Source organism: Bos mutus, unplaced genomic scaffold (assembly GCF_027580195.1).
Source record: "Bos mutus isolate GX-2022 unplaced genomic scaffold, NWIPB_WYAK_1.1 CTG218, whole genome shotgun sequence".
Classification (NCBI taxonomy): domain Eukaryota; kingdom Metazoa; phylum Chordata; class Mammalia; order Artiodactyla; family Bovidae; genus Bos; species Bos mutus.
The window spans coordinates 112,590-129,809 of NW_027219635.1; the positions used below are offsets into that span (position 1 = coordinate 112,590).

The following is a 17,220-nucleotide window of genomic DNA, read 5'->3' on the forward strand; positions in this document are numbered from 1 at the left end:
CTAAGGGAAATCAACTCTGAATATTCACTGGAAGGACTGATGCTGAAGCTGAACATCCAATACTTTGGTCACTTGATGTGAAAAGCCAACTCATTGGAAAAGACCTTGATGCTGGGAAAGACTGAGGGCAGAAGAAGAAGTGGGCAGCAAAGAAGGAGATGGTTGGATAGTATCACCAACTCAAAGGACCTGAGTTTGAGCAAACTCTAGGAGATAGTGAAGGACAGGGAAGCCTGGTGTGCTGCATGCAGTCCATGGGTCCTGAGTCCATGGGTCATGAGTCCTACATGACCAAAAGGCTGAACAACAATAAATTAAGGTAAATTTATAGCATTACACATAAGAGAAACGAGAGTTACAAACAACTATCTCAAAAATTTGTAAAGATGAGCAACAGAAAAAACTTATAGCGATAAAAAGGAAAGAAATTAATAAATAACAAAAATGAATGTAATAGAGAAGAAAATATTGTAACAAAACCAAAACTTTATTCCCCTATATGACTACTAGGAGCCTTCCAGCAGAACAGGGCATTTCAAAAAGACTCTGCAAAGGGCCAAAAAAAGAAATACTTTAGGCTTTGCGAATATGATCTTTGGCGATTAATCAAGTTTGCAGCCATAGACAATAACCAAAGGAACTGGCAAGTCCCTGTTCCAACTTTAAGGACGCTGAAAATTGAATTTCACACAATTTTCACGTCAGAAAATAATATTATTTTCGGGTTTCCACAGCCATTTAAAAGTGTAAGGCTCTAAAACTAAAAAATAAATAAATAAATAAATAAGTAAAGCTCAGTTTCAGCTCACTATTGGCTGTGCAAAAACAGCGGCAGGCTGCCCTGAATTGATCCAAATGGAATTCCAAGAGGAGAGGCTTCAAGATCCAGGTGTATGGTCAAGTTCCTTAAGGAAGGGGCAGGTCACTCCTGAGTTCTGTGAGTGCTGGACATCATCACTGGACTCCCCTGGTAGACTCGGATGCCGCTCTCAGACCTGTGTCACGGTGACTGTTGACTGTGTTTCCCCCCGCCCCTCTCTTTGGTGAGCTGGTCAATCTTGACAGACCCAAGACCGTTAAGATTCAGGTGCAGGCTGACCGCGCCCCCAGTGGTGGCCTCCAGAGGTGCCACTGCGCACGCATGCGCCCAACTCGGCCTCGCGGCCAATCAGATTGCAGGTGCCGACATCTGGCAGCCAATCATCGGTGGCAGCTCACACGCCTGTAGGGGCAGTGGCGGTGGCGACCCGGGACTGAGAAGGTGTCGTGGCCTCAGGCTTAACCCGGGGATAGCCTAGGGCCAGGTGAGCTGCCTGCAGTTCTGTACCACCGCCAACGGGGACCGGTAAGGACTGGGGCATGGTGCGGCCATAAGCAGTGCCTGAAGGCTGAGGGGAGGATTTCACGGGTCCCCACACGCATGGGGCCTTTCTCGGCGTGGATGCCTGTGGGAACCCGCGGACCATCAGGAGGGAGCGTGGGACTGGGCCCACAGGCCCATGGCCCCTTACACCCTCTCCCCTCTCTAGTCTGGGTGGGCACTGCTCCCTGGCAGCCTTCCTGCCCCGGGGGTAGGATGAGCTAGCTCCAGGGAAGGGCCTGTCAAGCCCCCGGCCCCTGCCCCAGGCTCCTGTGGAACCTAATATATTTAAAAACACACACAAAAATCTTCATAGCAGGTTTGTGACTCGGCCCCAGCCAGTTCTACGCCCAGGCACAGTCAGGTGAGCGCAGCAAAAAAACAAAACAAACAAAAACAAACAAACAAAAAAACCATCTAGTGGCCTCTTCACTGCCGTGGTGCCTTGGTAGTTTTTCTGTTTCCTCTGCCTCTCCTCGGACTCCAGGGCTGCCCCTGTCCCTGTGGGCCCCGAGATTCAGGCTTTTGGTTCGGGAAGTTGGCAGATGCGGTATTTGTTTGTTTGTTACTGAGAGAAGGGAGGTAGGAGGAAGAAGCTCAGGAAAGAGGAGTTAAATCACTTGCTCTGGTTGAGTGTGAGACGCCTGGTCAGCATCCTTAGGGTAGGGCCAGGTAGGGCCTGGGAGATAGACCATTCCCAGAACACATGACTCAGCCTGACCTTTCCCTCTGCCCACCCCCAGGATGTGACCTTCTGCCTGGGTAGTCTCAAATGCTCAGGTTTTCAGTGTGCCCCTGAGGTAAGGTGACAGACATCTTTACAATAAGGAACACAGTTGTGTCTTTCTTGCCTTCTGTTTTTCTCCTTTCATTCATGGGCTGTTGAGAAAGTTCTGATTGGGGATTAGCTGACCCTGATTGCAGGTGGTACTTCAGGGCAATCATGGTTTCAGGTCACTCTGAAGCTCTCTGAGTTGTACCCTTAAAAACAGGCAGGGAGGCTGGTGGCTTGCTTTCTCCTGCCTTCTTGAAAGAAAACAGTAATAGCACCATGGGTTTCAAGCTGTGTAGAGCTGACTTCTACCACTTTGTGACGCTAAATTGGGGCAATACACATAGCCTAAGGTTTTAGCTACAAAATCAAAGTAATGAATGTGTGGGAGTTCCCTGGTGGTCTGGTGGTTAGGTTTCTGGGCTTTCACTGCAGTTCTGGGTTCCATCTCTGGTCAGGGAACTGGGATCCCACAAACCAAGCAGCATGGCCAAATGAATAAAGTGGTTCATTCAGAGAAAATGTGTTGTAATTTAACGTGTTTACATGAGATTACTGGCTCATTTCTGTAATCTTAAGTGCTTTATTTCATTAAGTAATTGAACTCCACTGGATGGGGGCCTGGGACCATCTGGGTTCATTTCATGCCAGTAAACAAGATCATAGGTAGCTGTATGCCCAGCAACTTGTGCCTACAGCTCTGTTGTATAGTTATCTATTGCTGGTACAGCTTTGAAGTTCACAGCTGTGAACTTCAATCAATGTTGTCATGTTTTGTTTTGGTCACACCATGTGGCTTCATAGCATATTAGTTCCCAACCAGGGATCAAACCCAGGATCCTGGTAGTGTAAAGGCTGAGTCCTAACCACTGGACTACCAGGCAACTCCTGTTTTTAGGTGTTCTGACATGTTTTGTGTTTTTAAATTTTTGCCATATTTATAGGAGAGCTCTTCTGTGTGTAAGTATAATGTGAATGATATTATAGCTTGAATGTTTGTGTTGTACATATTATCTCAAAATTGAATAGTTTGAAAGAACTTGCATTTGTTATCTCTTGGTCTAGAATCCAGTTGGGTAGTTTAGCCTCAGTGTCTCTGCTAAGGCTTTAGTCAAGCTTTTATCTGGTTTGTCAACCTCTGAAGACTTGGCTTGTTGAATCTAAGCTCTCTCACTTGGCTGTACTCATGAGGCCTCAGTTTCTCCCTCTGTGGGTCCCACCAAGGGGCTGCTGGTGTGGACGCTGCTGTCTTTTCCCAGAATGAGTGATTCAGGAAAGAACTTGCACCCAAGATAAAGTGCAGAGTCTTTTTTCAGACGTTACTCATCTTCACTTCTGTATTTGCTTAGTCTCACAGGTCAACCCTGTGATAGTTTGAGAAAGAACTACACATGGATGGGAATATCAGGGATGTGATTCACTTGGGGTCATCTTGAAGGCTGGCTACCATACCCATTAATCCACCATGCCAACCTTTCTTAATAGGATCTCAGTTCTGTTACTCTGAGCAAATTATTTGACTCGTCTACACTTCTTGTGTGCTATTGCTGCTGCTGCTGCTGCTAAATCGCTTCAGTGGTGTCTGAGTCTGTGCGACCCCATAGACAGCAGCCCACCAGGCTCCCCTGCCCCTGGGATTCTCCAGGCAAGAACACTGGAGTGGGTTGCTATTTCCTTCTCCAATGAAGGAAAGTGAAAAGTGAAAGTGAAGTCTCTCAGTTGTGCCTGACTCCCAGCGACCCCATGGACTGCAGCCTACCAGGCTCCTTCATCCGTGGGATTTTCCAGGCAAGAGTACTGGAGTGGGGTGCCATTGCCTACTCCATCTTGTGTGCTAGATCTCAATTCTTTTTATTCGGTGATATTATAGCAAGTCTCTTCTTTGTCCTGGATTAAGTTTTCTGTTTCTCTGGATGGTTCCCATCAGCAAACAGACTGACTCTCATGTCACTTCTCATGAAAAATCCATCTTTTGGTGACACATCCTGCTTCTGCTTTTATTTCATATTTGTGTATTATAGACTTCTACAGAGTTGTTTGTAGAATTTGTTATCTCTAATTCTCTCATTTTACTTTAAATCCACTCTTCTCAAGGTCACCAGTGAATTCCAAATGTTTAACTCAGTGGTCAATTTTTTAGTTTATATTTTATTTAATTAATTGGCAGCCTTTATCACAATAGTTCATTTCCTCTTCCCTAAAATAATGTTTCATTTGTATTACAGGATTCTTCTCTTTCCTGCTTCTTTTCTACCTGCAGTTCTCCCACACACAATGTGTGACCTTTGTGTCTTGATTTATTCAGATATCATATTTCCTTTTAAATATTTATTTATTAGCTATGTAGCATGTGGGATCTTAGTTCCCAGCCCAGGGATGGAACCTGTGCAGAGTCTTAAACACTTGATCTCCAGGGAAGTCCCCTAGTTTGTGTATTTTCAGGATTCACCCATTTCATGGATGTATAACAGTGCATGTTTTTCTATGGCTGAATATGGTATATGAATATAGTATATGGTTTGCATGTAGTCCATTGTGAGCATATACCACACTTGATTTATCCACTCATCAATTAATGGATAATATTTGGATGGTGTATTCTTTGTGGCTATTGTAAATAATGTTGCTGTGAATATTGTTTTTGCATGGACTTAACGTTTTCAAATTTTATGGATATATACAAAAGAGTGAAATTGCTGGATCATATGGCTACTCTAATATGTGAGGTACTGACAAACCACTTTTCCAAAGTTGTATTATTTTACAGCAATTACATCAACAATATATGAAGATTCCTTTTCTCCACATCCTCTGCAGCACTTATTATTATTCCTCTTTTGATATAGCCAAGCTAATGGGTGTGAAGTAGTACCTCACTGAGACTGATTTACATTCTTCTAATCACACCATGAACAGTATGAAAAGGCAAAATGATCGGATACTAAAAAAGGAACTCCTTAGGTCAATAGGTGCCCAATATGCTGCTACTGGAAATCAGTGGAGAAATAACTCCAGAAATAAAAAAGGGATGGAGCCAAAGCAAAAACAATACCCAGCTGTGGATGTGACTGGTGATAGAAGCAAATCCCATGCTGTAAAGACCTATATTGCATAGGAACCTGGAATGTCAGGCCCATGAATCAAGGCAAATTGGAAGTAGTCAAAAGAAGAGATAGCAAGAGTGAATTTCGACATTCTAGGAATCAGTGAACTAAAATGGACTGGAATGGATGAATTTAACTCAGATGACCATTATATCTACTACTGTGGGCAGGAATCCCTCAGAAGAAATGGAGTAGTCATCATGGTCAACAAGAGAGTCTGAAATGCAGTACTTGGATGCAGTCTAAAAAATGACAGAATGATCTCTGTTCATTTCCAAGGCAAACCATTCAGTATCACAGTAATCCAAGTCTATGCCCCAACCAGAAACGCTGAAGAAGCTGAAGTTGAACGATTCTGTGAAGACCTACAAGACCTTTTAGAACTAACACCCAAAGAAAGATGTCCGTTTCATTATAGGCGACTGCAATACAAAAGTATGAAGTCAAGAAACACCTGGACTAACAGGCAGATTTGGGCTTAGAATACGGGTGACACAGGGCAAAAGACTAATAGACTTTTGCCAAGAAAATGCACTGGTCATAGCAAACACCCTCTTCCAACAACACAAGAGAAGACTCTACAGATGGACATCACCAGATGGCCAACGCTGAAATCATATTGATTATATTGTTTGCAGCCAAAGATGGAGAAGCTCTATACAGAACAAAAACAAGACCAGGAGCTGACTGTGGCTCAGATCATGAACTCCTTATTACCAAATTCAGACTTAAATTGAAGAAAGTAGGGAAAATCACTAGACCATTCAGGTATGACCTAAATCAAATCCCTTATGATTATATAGTGGAAGTGAGAAATAGATTTAAGGGTCTAGATCTGATTGATAGAGTGCCTGATGAACTATAGAATGAGGTTCGTGACGTTGTACAGGAGACAGGGATCAAGACCATCCCCATGGAAAAGAAATGCAAAAAAGCAAAATAGCTGTCTGAGGAGGCTTTACAAATAGCTGTGAAAAGAAAAGAAGCAAAAAGCAAAGGAGAAAAGGAAAGATATAAGCATCTGAATGCAGAGTTCAAAGAACAGCAAGAAGAGATAAGAAAACCTTCTTCAGCGATCAATGCAGAGAAATAGAGGAAAAGAACAGAATGGGAAAGACTAGAGATCTCTCCAAGAAAATTAGAGATACGAAGGGACATTTCATGCAAAGATGGGCTCGACAAAGGACAGAAATGGTATGGATGTAACGAACCAGAAGATATTAAGAACAGGTGGCAAGAATACACAGAAGAACCACAAAAAGATCTTCGTGACCCAGATAATCACGATGGTGAGATCACTGACCTAGAGCCAGACATCCTGAAATGTGAAGTCAAGTGGGCCTTAAATAGCTTCACTACCAACAAAGCTAGTGGAGGTGATAGAATTCCAGTTGAGCTATTCCAAATCCTGAAAGATGATGCTGTGAAAGTGCTGCACTCAACATGCCAGCAAATTTGGAAAACTCAGCAGTGGCCACAGGACTGGAAAACGTCGGTTTTCATTCCAATCCCAGAGAAAGACAATGCCAAAGAATGCTCAAACTACCGCCCAATTGCACTCATCTCACATGCTAGTAAAGTAATGCTCAAAATTCTCCAAGCCAGGCTTCAGCAATATGTGAACCATGAACTTCCTAATGTTCAAGCTGGTTTTAGAAAAGGCAGAGGAACCAGAGATCAAATTGCCAACATCTGCTGGATCATGGAAAAACCAAGAGAGTTCCAGAAAAACATCTAGTTCTGCTTTATTGACTATGCCAAAGCCTTTGACTGTGTGGATCACAATAAACTGTGGAAAATTCTGAAAGAGATGGGAATACCAGACCACCTGACCTGCCTCTTGAGAAATCTGTATGCAGGTCAGGAAGCAACAGTTAGAACTGGACATGGAACAATAGACTGGTTCCAAATAGGAAAAGGAGTATGTCAAGGTTGTATATTGTCACCCTGCTTATTTAACTTATATGCAGAGTGCACCATGAGAAACACTGGACTGGAAGAAACACAAGCTGGAATCAAGATTACCAGGAGAAATATCAATAACCTCAGATATGAAGATGATACCACCCTTATGGCAGAAAGTGAAGAGGAACTAAAAAGCCTCTTGATGAAAGTGAAAGTGGAGAGTGAAAAAGTTGGCTTCAAGCTCAACATTCAGAAAACGAAGATCATGGCATCCGGTCCCCATCACTTCATGGGAAATAGATGGGGAAACAGTGGAAATAGTGTCAGACTTTATTTTTCTGGGCTCCAAAATCACTGCAGATGGTGACTGCAGCCATGAAATTAAAAGACGCTTACTCCTTGGAAGGAAAGTTATGACCAACCTAGATAGCATATTGAAAAGCAGAAACATTACTTTGCCAACAAAGGTCCATCTAGTCAAGGCTATGGTTTTTCCTGTGGTCATGTATGGATATGAACGTTGGAATGTGAAGAAGGCCGAGCGCCAAAGAATTGATGCTTTTGAACTGTGGTGTTGGAGAAGACTCAGAGTCCCTTGGACTGCAAGGAGATCCAACCTGTCCATTCTGAAGATCAGCCCTGGGATTTCTTTGGAAGGAATAATGCTAACGCTGAAACTCCAGTACTTTGGCCACCTCATGCAAAGAGTTGACTCATTGGAATAGACTGTGATGCTGGGAGGGATTGGGGGCAGGAGGAGGAGGGGATGACAGAGGATGAGATGGCTGGATGGCATCACTGACTTGATGGACGTGAGTCTGCATTTACTCCGGGAGTTGGTGATGGACAGGGAGGCCTGGCGTGCTGCAATTCATGGGGTCACAAATTGTCAGACATGACTGAGTGACTGAATTGAATTGAATCACATTAAGCAGTATTTTTGTTATTGTTGGCCATTTGTATATCATCTTTGGTGAAAAGTCTACTCAAATTCTTTTCCTTGTTAAATGTTTTGTTTCTTTTTTGATTGTTGTAAAAAACTTGTAACTTAAATTTTACCATTGAAACCATTTTAACATGCTAAGTATTTCACACACTTTCATCAGCGTTTTTGAAGAAGTACATGGCAACCCACTCCAGTATTCTTTCCTGGAGAATCCTATGGACAAAGGAGCCTGGTGGGCTACAGTCCATGGGGATGCAAAGAATTGAATACGACTGAGCAACTACACACACACACACACACACACACACACACAGTCACAGTGTTGTTTTCTTGTTGTTGTCATTGTTTTAGCTGTGCTATGCAGCTTGAATGACAGTTTCCTGGTTGAGAACCATACCCAGGCCCCTGATAAGAAAGCATGGAGTCCTAACCTCTTAACTACCAGGGAATTCCTTATCACATGGTTATGAAACAGATCTCTACACCTTTTCATCTTGCAAAATTGAAACTCTTATACCCATCACCTGTCCCATTAGACAACAACTCTTCTTTTCTTCCCTGTTTCCCTAGACCCTGGAATCCATCGTTCTTTGTTTCCTTTCTATTGCTTGACTATATTAGATATTTAATATAAGTGGAAACATACAGTATTTGTCTTTTTAAGACTGGCTTATTTAATTTAGCTTGATGTCTTAAAGGATCATGCATGTTGTAGCATGTGGCAGAATTTCCTTTATATGACTAAATAATGTTCCATTGTATGTATATATCACATTTGATGGACGTTTAGGTGCTGCCACCTCTTAGTTGTTGTGATTAGTGCTGCTTTGAGCATGGCTGTGCAAATATCTCAAGACCCCATGTTCACTTCTTTTGAATTTGTATCCAGAAGTGGAATTGCTGAATCATGTGGTAGTTCTATTTTTAATTTTTCGAGGAGCCTTTATACTGTTTTCTGTAGCAGTTGCAACATTCTAAAATCTATCCATAACACACAAGGATCCAGTCTTTGTATGTGCTTGCCAACAGTTGTCCTTTCCTTTCCTTCCCTTTACCTTTCCTTTCCTTCATATGTATACACACACATATGCACGCACAATTTTTTCGTATCCTTTTGCATTATTGTTTATCACAAGATATGAGTATAGTTCCTTCTGCTATACAGTAGGATCTTGTTTATCTATTCTATATATTAATATTATAGTTTGCGTCTGCCAATCACCAGCTCCCAGTCTATGCCTCCCCCACCCTTCCTCTCTTGGTTATCACATAATCTGCTTTCTATGTCTGTGAGTCTGTTTCTATTTCCTGGATAAGTTCATTTGTGTCATATTTTAGATTCCACATGTAAGTGATACCATATGATATTTGTCTTTTTCTTTCTGACTTCCTAAGTATTCTTTTTAATGCTGGTGTAGACTGAAGTGTTTACTTAACTTCATTTTCAGAACATTTGTTGCCACTGTGTAGAAATGTGATTGATTTTTAAATATTTATCTTGTATTCTGCAAGATTTTTATTAGTTGTAATACTTGTGGTTTCTCCAGGATTTCCTCAATAAAAGAATGTTATCTCAATATACTTTGACTTTTTCCTTTCCACTCTGAATGCTGTTTTTGTTTTTAAAACAACAACAACAGCAACTCCTTTTTCTTACCTGATTGCCCTGGTTATAGAACTGCCAATATAATATTGAGCCAAAGTGCGGAATAGACAGCCTTGTGTTGTTCCCAATCTTAGAGGAAAGCTTTCATTTCTTCATTATTAAGTGTGATGTTAGCTGTGGGTCTTTTACAGGTACCCTTTGATTGAAAGTTATCTTCTGTTCTTATTTTATTATTATGTTTTTTAACCCCTATGACGAAAAGGTGCTAGATTCAGGGCAATGCTTTTTTGGCAGGCAGATGTGTTTTGTCCTTTTTTAAAATTATTAAATGTTATTATTAAAATATCATAACATTGATTGACTTTCGTATAATGAACCAACTTTTCATACCTCCATAAATCCCACATGATCATGGTATATAATCTTTTTTATATGTTGTTAGATTTTGTTTGCCAATATTTTGTTGAGGACACTTGCTTCTATATTCATAAGGGATATCGGTTTGTGTGTGTGATGTCTCTGTGTGATACTGGTATTAGAGAAATAGTGGCATCACTTTGCCTGCTATGTGGGAAGAGACATGTGGAGTGAAGGATGAAGCAGTGTTGGATTTAAGTTTAGTCAGGATTAGAGGGAGACATTTAGGATATATCAGTGTGGAATTGGAGTGAGATTATCAAGATAGTTCATTCTCAATTTGCTAGGCCTGTGTTAAGTGCTTGACATTGAATTATGCTGTTTGTGCACTATGTAGAGATACTTTATACTTTGAATTGGCTACCTATTTTCTGTATTAACATTGATGAAATTAGTATGTGTGAATCAGTTGTAATGTGCATTTAAGATAAGTTTTTTCCCCCAATTTTCCTACAAAACAAGATGCCATTAAATAGCTGATCCTTTTAAAAAGAGCTATTAACTTTAAGTCTAAGAAATAAGCATTTTTGTCTTTAAGATACAGAATCACATTTAAAGGTTATAAATTTGCCCAAAAAGATGTAGCTGGTGTGTGGCTAACTTAGAATTCCAGTGTGTGGCTAACTTAGAATTATCTTTCCTGAAGTGACCATATCTTTTTCTCCTTGAACATGAACCTGGGACAACTCTGTTCAATATATTTGAAACTACTGGTTTTGAATTTGAGGTCATCCCAACAAAGATCACATCAGCATCTTCATTTACATGTTCCACTTCAACAAAGATCAGTTCAGCATCTTCATCATCTACTTGTTTGATTTGTACCATGCTTTTCTGTAGTTCTGGCTCTTTTTCTTCTTCACATAATATACACAGTGGTTCCATATTTTAAATACTTATGTATTCAATATTCTTTGACTCCGGAGTCCACGTTTCTAAACACTGTACAATAGTGCTTTTGTAAAACTACTCGTCCTTTACATGTGATTTCACCTAATGATCAGTGGTGTTGGTTTTTTTTTTTTTCTTTCTTTCTTTTTTAAAATCAGATAAGATCAGATCAGCCACTCAGTTGTGTCCAATTCTTTGGAACTCCATGAATCACAGCATGCCAGGCCTCCTTGTCCATCACCAGCTCCCGGAGTAAACGCAGACTCACGTCCATCGAGTCAGTGATGCCATCCAGACATCTCATCCTCTGTCGTCCCCTTCTCCTCTTGCCCCCAGTCACTCCCAGCATCAGAGTCTTTTCCAATGAGTCAACTCTTCGCATGAGGTGGGCAAAGTACTGGAGTTTTAGCTTTAGCATCATTGCTTCCAAAGAAATCCCAGGGCTGATCTCCTTCAGAATGGACTGATTGGATCTCCTTGCAGTCCAAGGGACTCTCAAGAGTCTTCTCCAACACCACATTTCAAAAGCATCAATTCTTCGGCACTCAGCCTTCTTCACAGTCCAACTCTCACATCCATATATAACCACAGGAAAAACCATAGCCTTGACTAGATGAACCTTTGTTGGCAAAGTAATGTCTCTGCTTTTCAATATGCTATCTAGGTTGGTCATAACTTTCCTTCCAAGGAGTAAGTGTCTTTTAATTTCATGGCTGCAGTCACCATCTGCAGTGATTTTGGAGCCCAGAAAAATAAAGTCTGACACTATTTCCACTGTTTCCCCATCTATTTCCCATGAAGTGATAGGACCAGATGCCATGATTTTCGTTTTCTGAATGTTGAGCTTGAAGCCAACTTTTTCACTCTCCACTTTCACTTTCATCAAGAGGCTAGTTCCTCTCCACTTTCTGCCATAAGGATGGTGTCATGTTCATATCTGAGGTTATTGATATTTCTCCCGGCAATCTTGATTCCAGCTTGTGCTTCTTCCAGCCCAGTGTTTCTCATGATGTACTCTGCATAGAAGTTAAATAAGCAGTGTGACAATATACAGCCTTGATGTACTCCTTTTCCTATTTGGAACCAGTCTATTGTTCCATGTCCAGTTCTAACTGTTGCTTCCTGACCTGCATACAGATTTCTCAAGAGGCAGATCATCAGGTGGTCTGGTATTCCCATCTCTTTCAGAATTTTCCACAGTTTATTGTGATCCACACAGTCAAAGGCTTTGGCATAGTCAATAAAGCAGAACTAGATGTTTTTCTGGAACTCTCTTGCTTTTTCCATGATCCAGCAGATGTTGGCAGTTTGATCTCTGGTTCCTCTGCCTTTTCTAAAACCAGCTTGAACATCAGGAAGTTCACGGTTCACATATTGTTGAAGCCTGGCTTGGAGCATTTTGAGCATTACTTTACTAGCGTGTGAGATGAGTGCAATTGGGCGGTAGTTTGAGCATTCTTTGGCATTGTCTTTCTCTGGGATTGCAATGAAAACCGACGTTTTCCAGTCCTGTGGCCACTGCTGAGTTTTCCAAATTTGCTGGCATGTTGAGTGCAGCACTTTCACAGTATCATCTTTCAGGATTTGGATAGCTCAACTGGAATTCTGTCACCTCCACTAGCTTTGTTGGTAGTGAAGCTATCTAAGGCCCACTTGACTTCACATTTCAGGATGTCTGGCTCTAGGTCAGTGATCTCACCATCATGATTATCTGGGTCATGAAGATCTTTTTGTGGTTCTTCTGTGTATTCTTGCCACCTGTTCTTAATATCTTCTGGTTCTGTTAGGTCCATACCATTTCTGTCTTTTATTGAGCCCATCTTTGCATGAAATGTTCCTTGGTATCTCTGATTTTTCTTGGAGAGATCTCTGGTCTTTCCCATTCTGTTGTTTTCCTCTATTTCTTTGCATTGATCGCTGAAGAAGGCTTTCTTATCTCTTCTTGCTATTCTTTGGAACTCTGCATTCAGATGCTTATATCTTTCCTTTTGTCCTTTGTTTTCACTTCTCTTCTCTTCACAGCTATTTGTAAGGCCTCCCCAGACAGCCATTTTTTTGCATTTCTTTTCCATGGGAATGGTCTTGATCCCTGTCTTCTGTACAGTGTCAACAACCTCATTCCATAGTTCATCAGGCACTCTTATCTATCAGATCTACTCCCTTAAATCTATTTCTCACTTCCACTGTATAATCATAAGGGATTTGATTTAGGTCATACCTGAATGGTCTAGTGGTTTTCCCTACTTTCTTCAATTTAAGTCTGAATTTGGTAATAAGGAGTTCATGGTCTGAGCCACAGTCAGCTCCTGTTCTTGTTTTTTGTTGACGCTATAGAGGTTCTCCATCTTTGGCTGCAAAGAATATCATCAGTCTGATTTCGTGTTGACCATCTGATGATGTCCATGTATAGTGTCTTCTCTTGTGTTGTTGTAAGAGGGTGTTTGTTATGACCAGTGCATTTTCTTGACAAAAGTCTATTAGTCTTTGCCCTGCCTCATTCTGTATTCCAAGGCCAAATTTGCATGTTACTCCAGGTGTTTCTTGACTTCCTACTTTTGCATTCAAGTCCCTATATTGAAAAGGACATCTTTTTTGAGTGTTAGTTCTAAAAGGTCTTGTAGGTCTTCATAGAACTGTTCAACTTCAGCTTCTTCAGCATTATTGATTGGGGCATAGACTTGGATTACTGTGATATTGAATGGTTTACCTTGGAAATGGAAGAGATTAAAATCAACATGGGACAAAGCTATGATTCTAGATTTATGTAGACTTATAGTCATAGGTTTTTCAGCTGTCATTTATTCTCTTTGATACTTAGTGTCTTTATCTGTAAGATAAGTGTGTTTATAACTACCCTAGAGTTTTGGATATAATCAGATAGTGCATTTTTCTGTACTTAACTTATATGTAGTATGTTTATACTTAAGTGGCAGTTTATATAAAAGAAAGCGCTTGGACTTGTGGCGCACCCTTCAAGAATAAAAATTATTTAAAATATGGAACCACTGTGTATATTAGGTGAAGAAGAACAAGAGCCAGAACCACTGAAAAGCATGGGACAAACCAAACAAGTAGATGATGAAGATGCTGAACTGATCTTCGTTGAAGTGAAACATGTAAATGAAGATGCTGATGTGATCTTTGTTGGATGACCTCAAATTCAAAACCAGTCATTTCAAACATATTGAACAGAGTTGTCTCAGGCTCATGTTCAAGGAGAAAAAGGTATGGTCACTTCAGGAAAGATAATGCTCACGAATTACAGCCTTTTAGTCACATGACTAAAAGTCACATGTAATCACTAAAAGTCACATGTAGGAGTCATGTGACTCCTAGATCAGCAGCAAAGACTGTCTTGCCAGTTTCTGACTCTGAATCAAGATCAACAGATAGTCCTGTTATCAATGTGCCTTTGTCTAAAGCTGATTGTAAAAATATTTTGCCATAAATAATGCCTAATAGCTTTTCAGAGGTATGTTCTCCTTTGATTACCTTCACAAGTTCATTGCAGCATCCAGTAGAAACAGCAGTTTCTGCAGGAGATATGGATAAAAGTCCTCATGTCTCAAAGCGACTTTTGACTTCTGAAACAAATAGCACAAATCCCAAAAGACCTAAACTCAGTGTTGGAATTACAGGAAACATTCTTTAGCTTTGTCCCCTTAAGGTATTTTTTATACAGTGACTACTGAGCAAAGCACACAGACAGTGTTCCTACCTCATTAAGTCATGTTCAGAATGGAGAACTTTGTCCAACAGCTTTTCCAAAGGACAATGTTCATTGCAAGCCTGTAAGTCCTTTAGCAGGAAATGGACTAACAAAACTGACTTTCCAAGTTTAGCAAGTCAAAACAAAATTGTACCTACAGAAGGAAATCTGATTGTGTTACTTGGTGACTTCTACTGTGGACAGCATATAGGAGATGTGTGGCCAGATCTGAAGACTCACACAGCCTTTAAATGCCTCAGCTGCTTGAAAGTCCTAAAAAATGTCATTTATGAATCACATGAAGCACCATTTGGAACTTGAGAGGCAGAGAGGTGACAGATGGAAAAACCATACTACCTGCCAGTACTGCCACCACCAGTTTCCTACTTCCTTCCAGCTGCAGTGTCACATTGAAAGTGTCCACATTTCCCAGGATCTCTCCGCAGTCTGTAAAATCTGTGAGTTGTCCTTTGAGACAGATCAGTTTCTCTTACAGCACATGAAAGACAAGCATAATTCTGGTGAAATGCTCTATGTATGCCAGGTTTACAGTTACAGATTATGAGTCTTTGCAGATGTGGATGCACATTTCAGAGCATACCATGGTAACACTAAGCATTTGCTTTGCCTGTTTTGTCTCAAAAATTTTAAAACTGTAATACCATACATGTGTCATTATAGAGGGCACTGGGTATAGTTTTCACTGGTGTTCCAAATGTCGGCTACAGTTTTTAACTTTCAAGGAGAAAATGGAGCACGAGACCCAGTGTCATCAAATGTTTAAGAAGCCTAAGGAGCTAGAAGTATTACCTCCTGAAACAAAAGTTGTTACAGGTATCAGTGGAACCTCTTCAACCAGGATTTCTGGAAGTAGCATCGGTTACTGTGAACACACTGGTTTTGAATCAACACCCCAAATCTAAAAGTAGGAATTAAAAAAAAATCCATTAATTCTACTTTCAGTAAGACTGAAGTATTTCAAAGTTAAAAACCATTAAAAACAAAAAATCCAAATTATAGCATTATTCAGTAGTATCAAATATAGTGAAACCAATGGGTAATTTATGTTTTTTTTTAATTCATGAAGTACAGTTTTGTTTGATCTGAATGTTGAGATGTTATTTAAAATATATTACCTGTTTTTCATATAATTGTCTTAACATGTAAAAAGTATGTGTGCATCCGTGTGTGTGAGAGAGAGAATGAGAGAGGGAGAGAGGAAAATAACAACCTGTTTTGGTATTTCAAGTTATTTGTAAGTTCCAAAGCTTTACTATAGATACAATCTGTTGAGCGTTTTGGCAACATAATTTTCAACTGTTTTCATGCCTTGAAGATCTCAGTATTAACTATACAGCCAGATTGGAATGGCTTTGTTATGGTATGGTCCCATGTGCTGCTGAACTCTCCAAGTGCCTCTGTTGTGCTGATCTAAGGTAACCTGGCTCTGAAAGCCTCGTGTGGAGACGTTGATGGAGAAGCTGTGATGTGAGTTTGGAGCAGACACAGGATTTAGTCAGCAGAGAGCTGTGGCTTCTTGTCCCAGTTTGAAAGAGGCACACAGTCTCTCCAGGCATGGAGCCACAGCAGAAGGAACACTGTCTCAGAATGTCTTTACCTAGCCCAGGGACATCTCAAGGATGCCAACCATTAAAATGCCTGTGTTTGATGAGGGGCCTCTGCAAGCATCAAGCAGGCCCTGTGTATCATTGACTGCAGTTGGAGAAGCAGATATAGTTAATAGAATGAGGCCTGGTGCCTGTGGACCTCATATTGAGTGATCAAAGGGAATTTGATTCATTTCGTCGCCTTTCCCATTGGCTGGCCTTTAGTCAGAGTGAAGTAGCCATGTCTGTCTCAGTCACAGTAGTAAAGCAAGTTAAGATTCCCAAGGAAAAAGTCTTGACGTCCAGTTTGATTTGTCCTGGACCCATATTTTTAACTGAAAAGGCTCAAACACAGGAATCTGTTCAGTTTATGAATTGGGCTAAAGTTAGTTGTCTTACCCTTAAGCTATAATGGAGGTGTCCAAGAATAGTAAATGTAGTGGATAAAAATGGTCCAGGTGATTAAAGCCTTTACAGAACTTTTCCTTACCTTTTCCAGTTACATGTGTCTTACCCTAGTTGAACATGTGAAGATTTCAGTGTTGTATCTTATGTTGCCTTGGACACGAATGTATTACAGTTAACAGTTAATTCTTTGTATGTGTAATTTCCCATTTTATCAAACTCATACTGAGTTTCTGTCTTATAACACAGTCTGATGTGCAAGAATTATCTCATTTATTTCAGTAATTATCAGTTCATAGACTTATTATCTTTCCTCTAATCTATCCAACTATCTAATCTGTGGTTATACTTGTGGAAACCTTTTTCTTGTGGTCTCCAAGGGCACTTTCACAGACCTGCAGGGTACCCTCTAAGTATTGGTTCCTGAATATCTGCAAACTTGGCTGCCTTTCTGGGTTCCTGGAATTGAGTCTCCCTAGGTATGTTTTAATGCCATCT

General features: G+C 40.6%; 1 pseudogene; it reads left to right on the plus strand.

The window, feature by feature from the left end:
- The first annotated feature begins 287 nt into the window (after positions 1-287).
- On the plus strand, positions 288-15,646 carry LOC138986854 (zinc finger protein 280B-like; annotated as a pseudogene).
- The last annotated feature ends 1,574 nt before the right edge of the window (positions 15,647-17,220 follow it).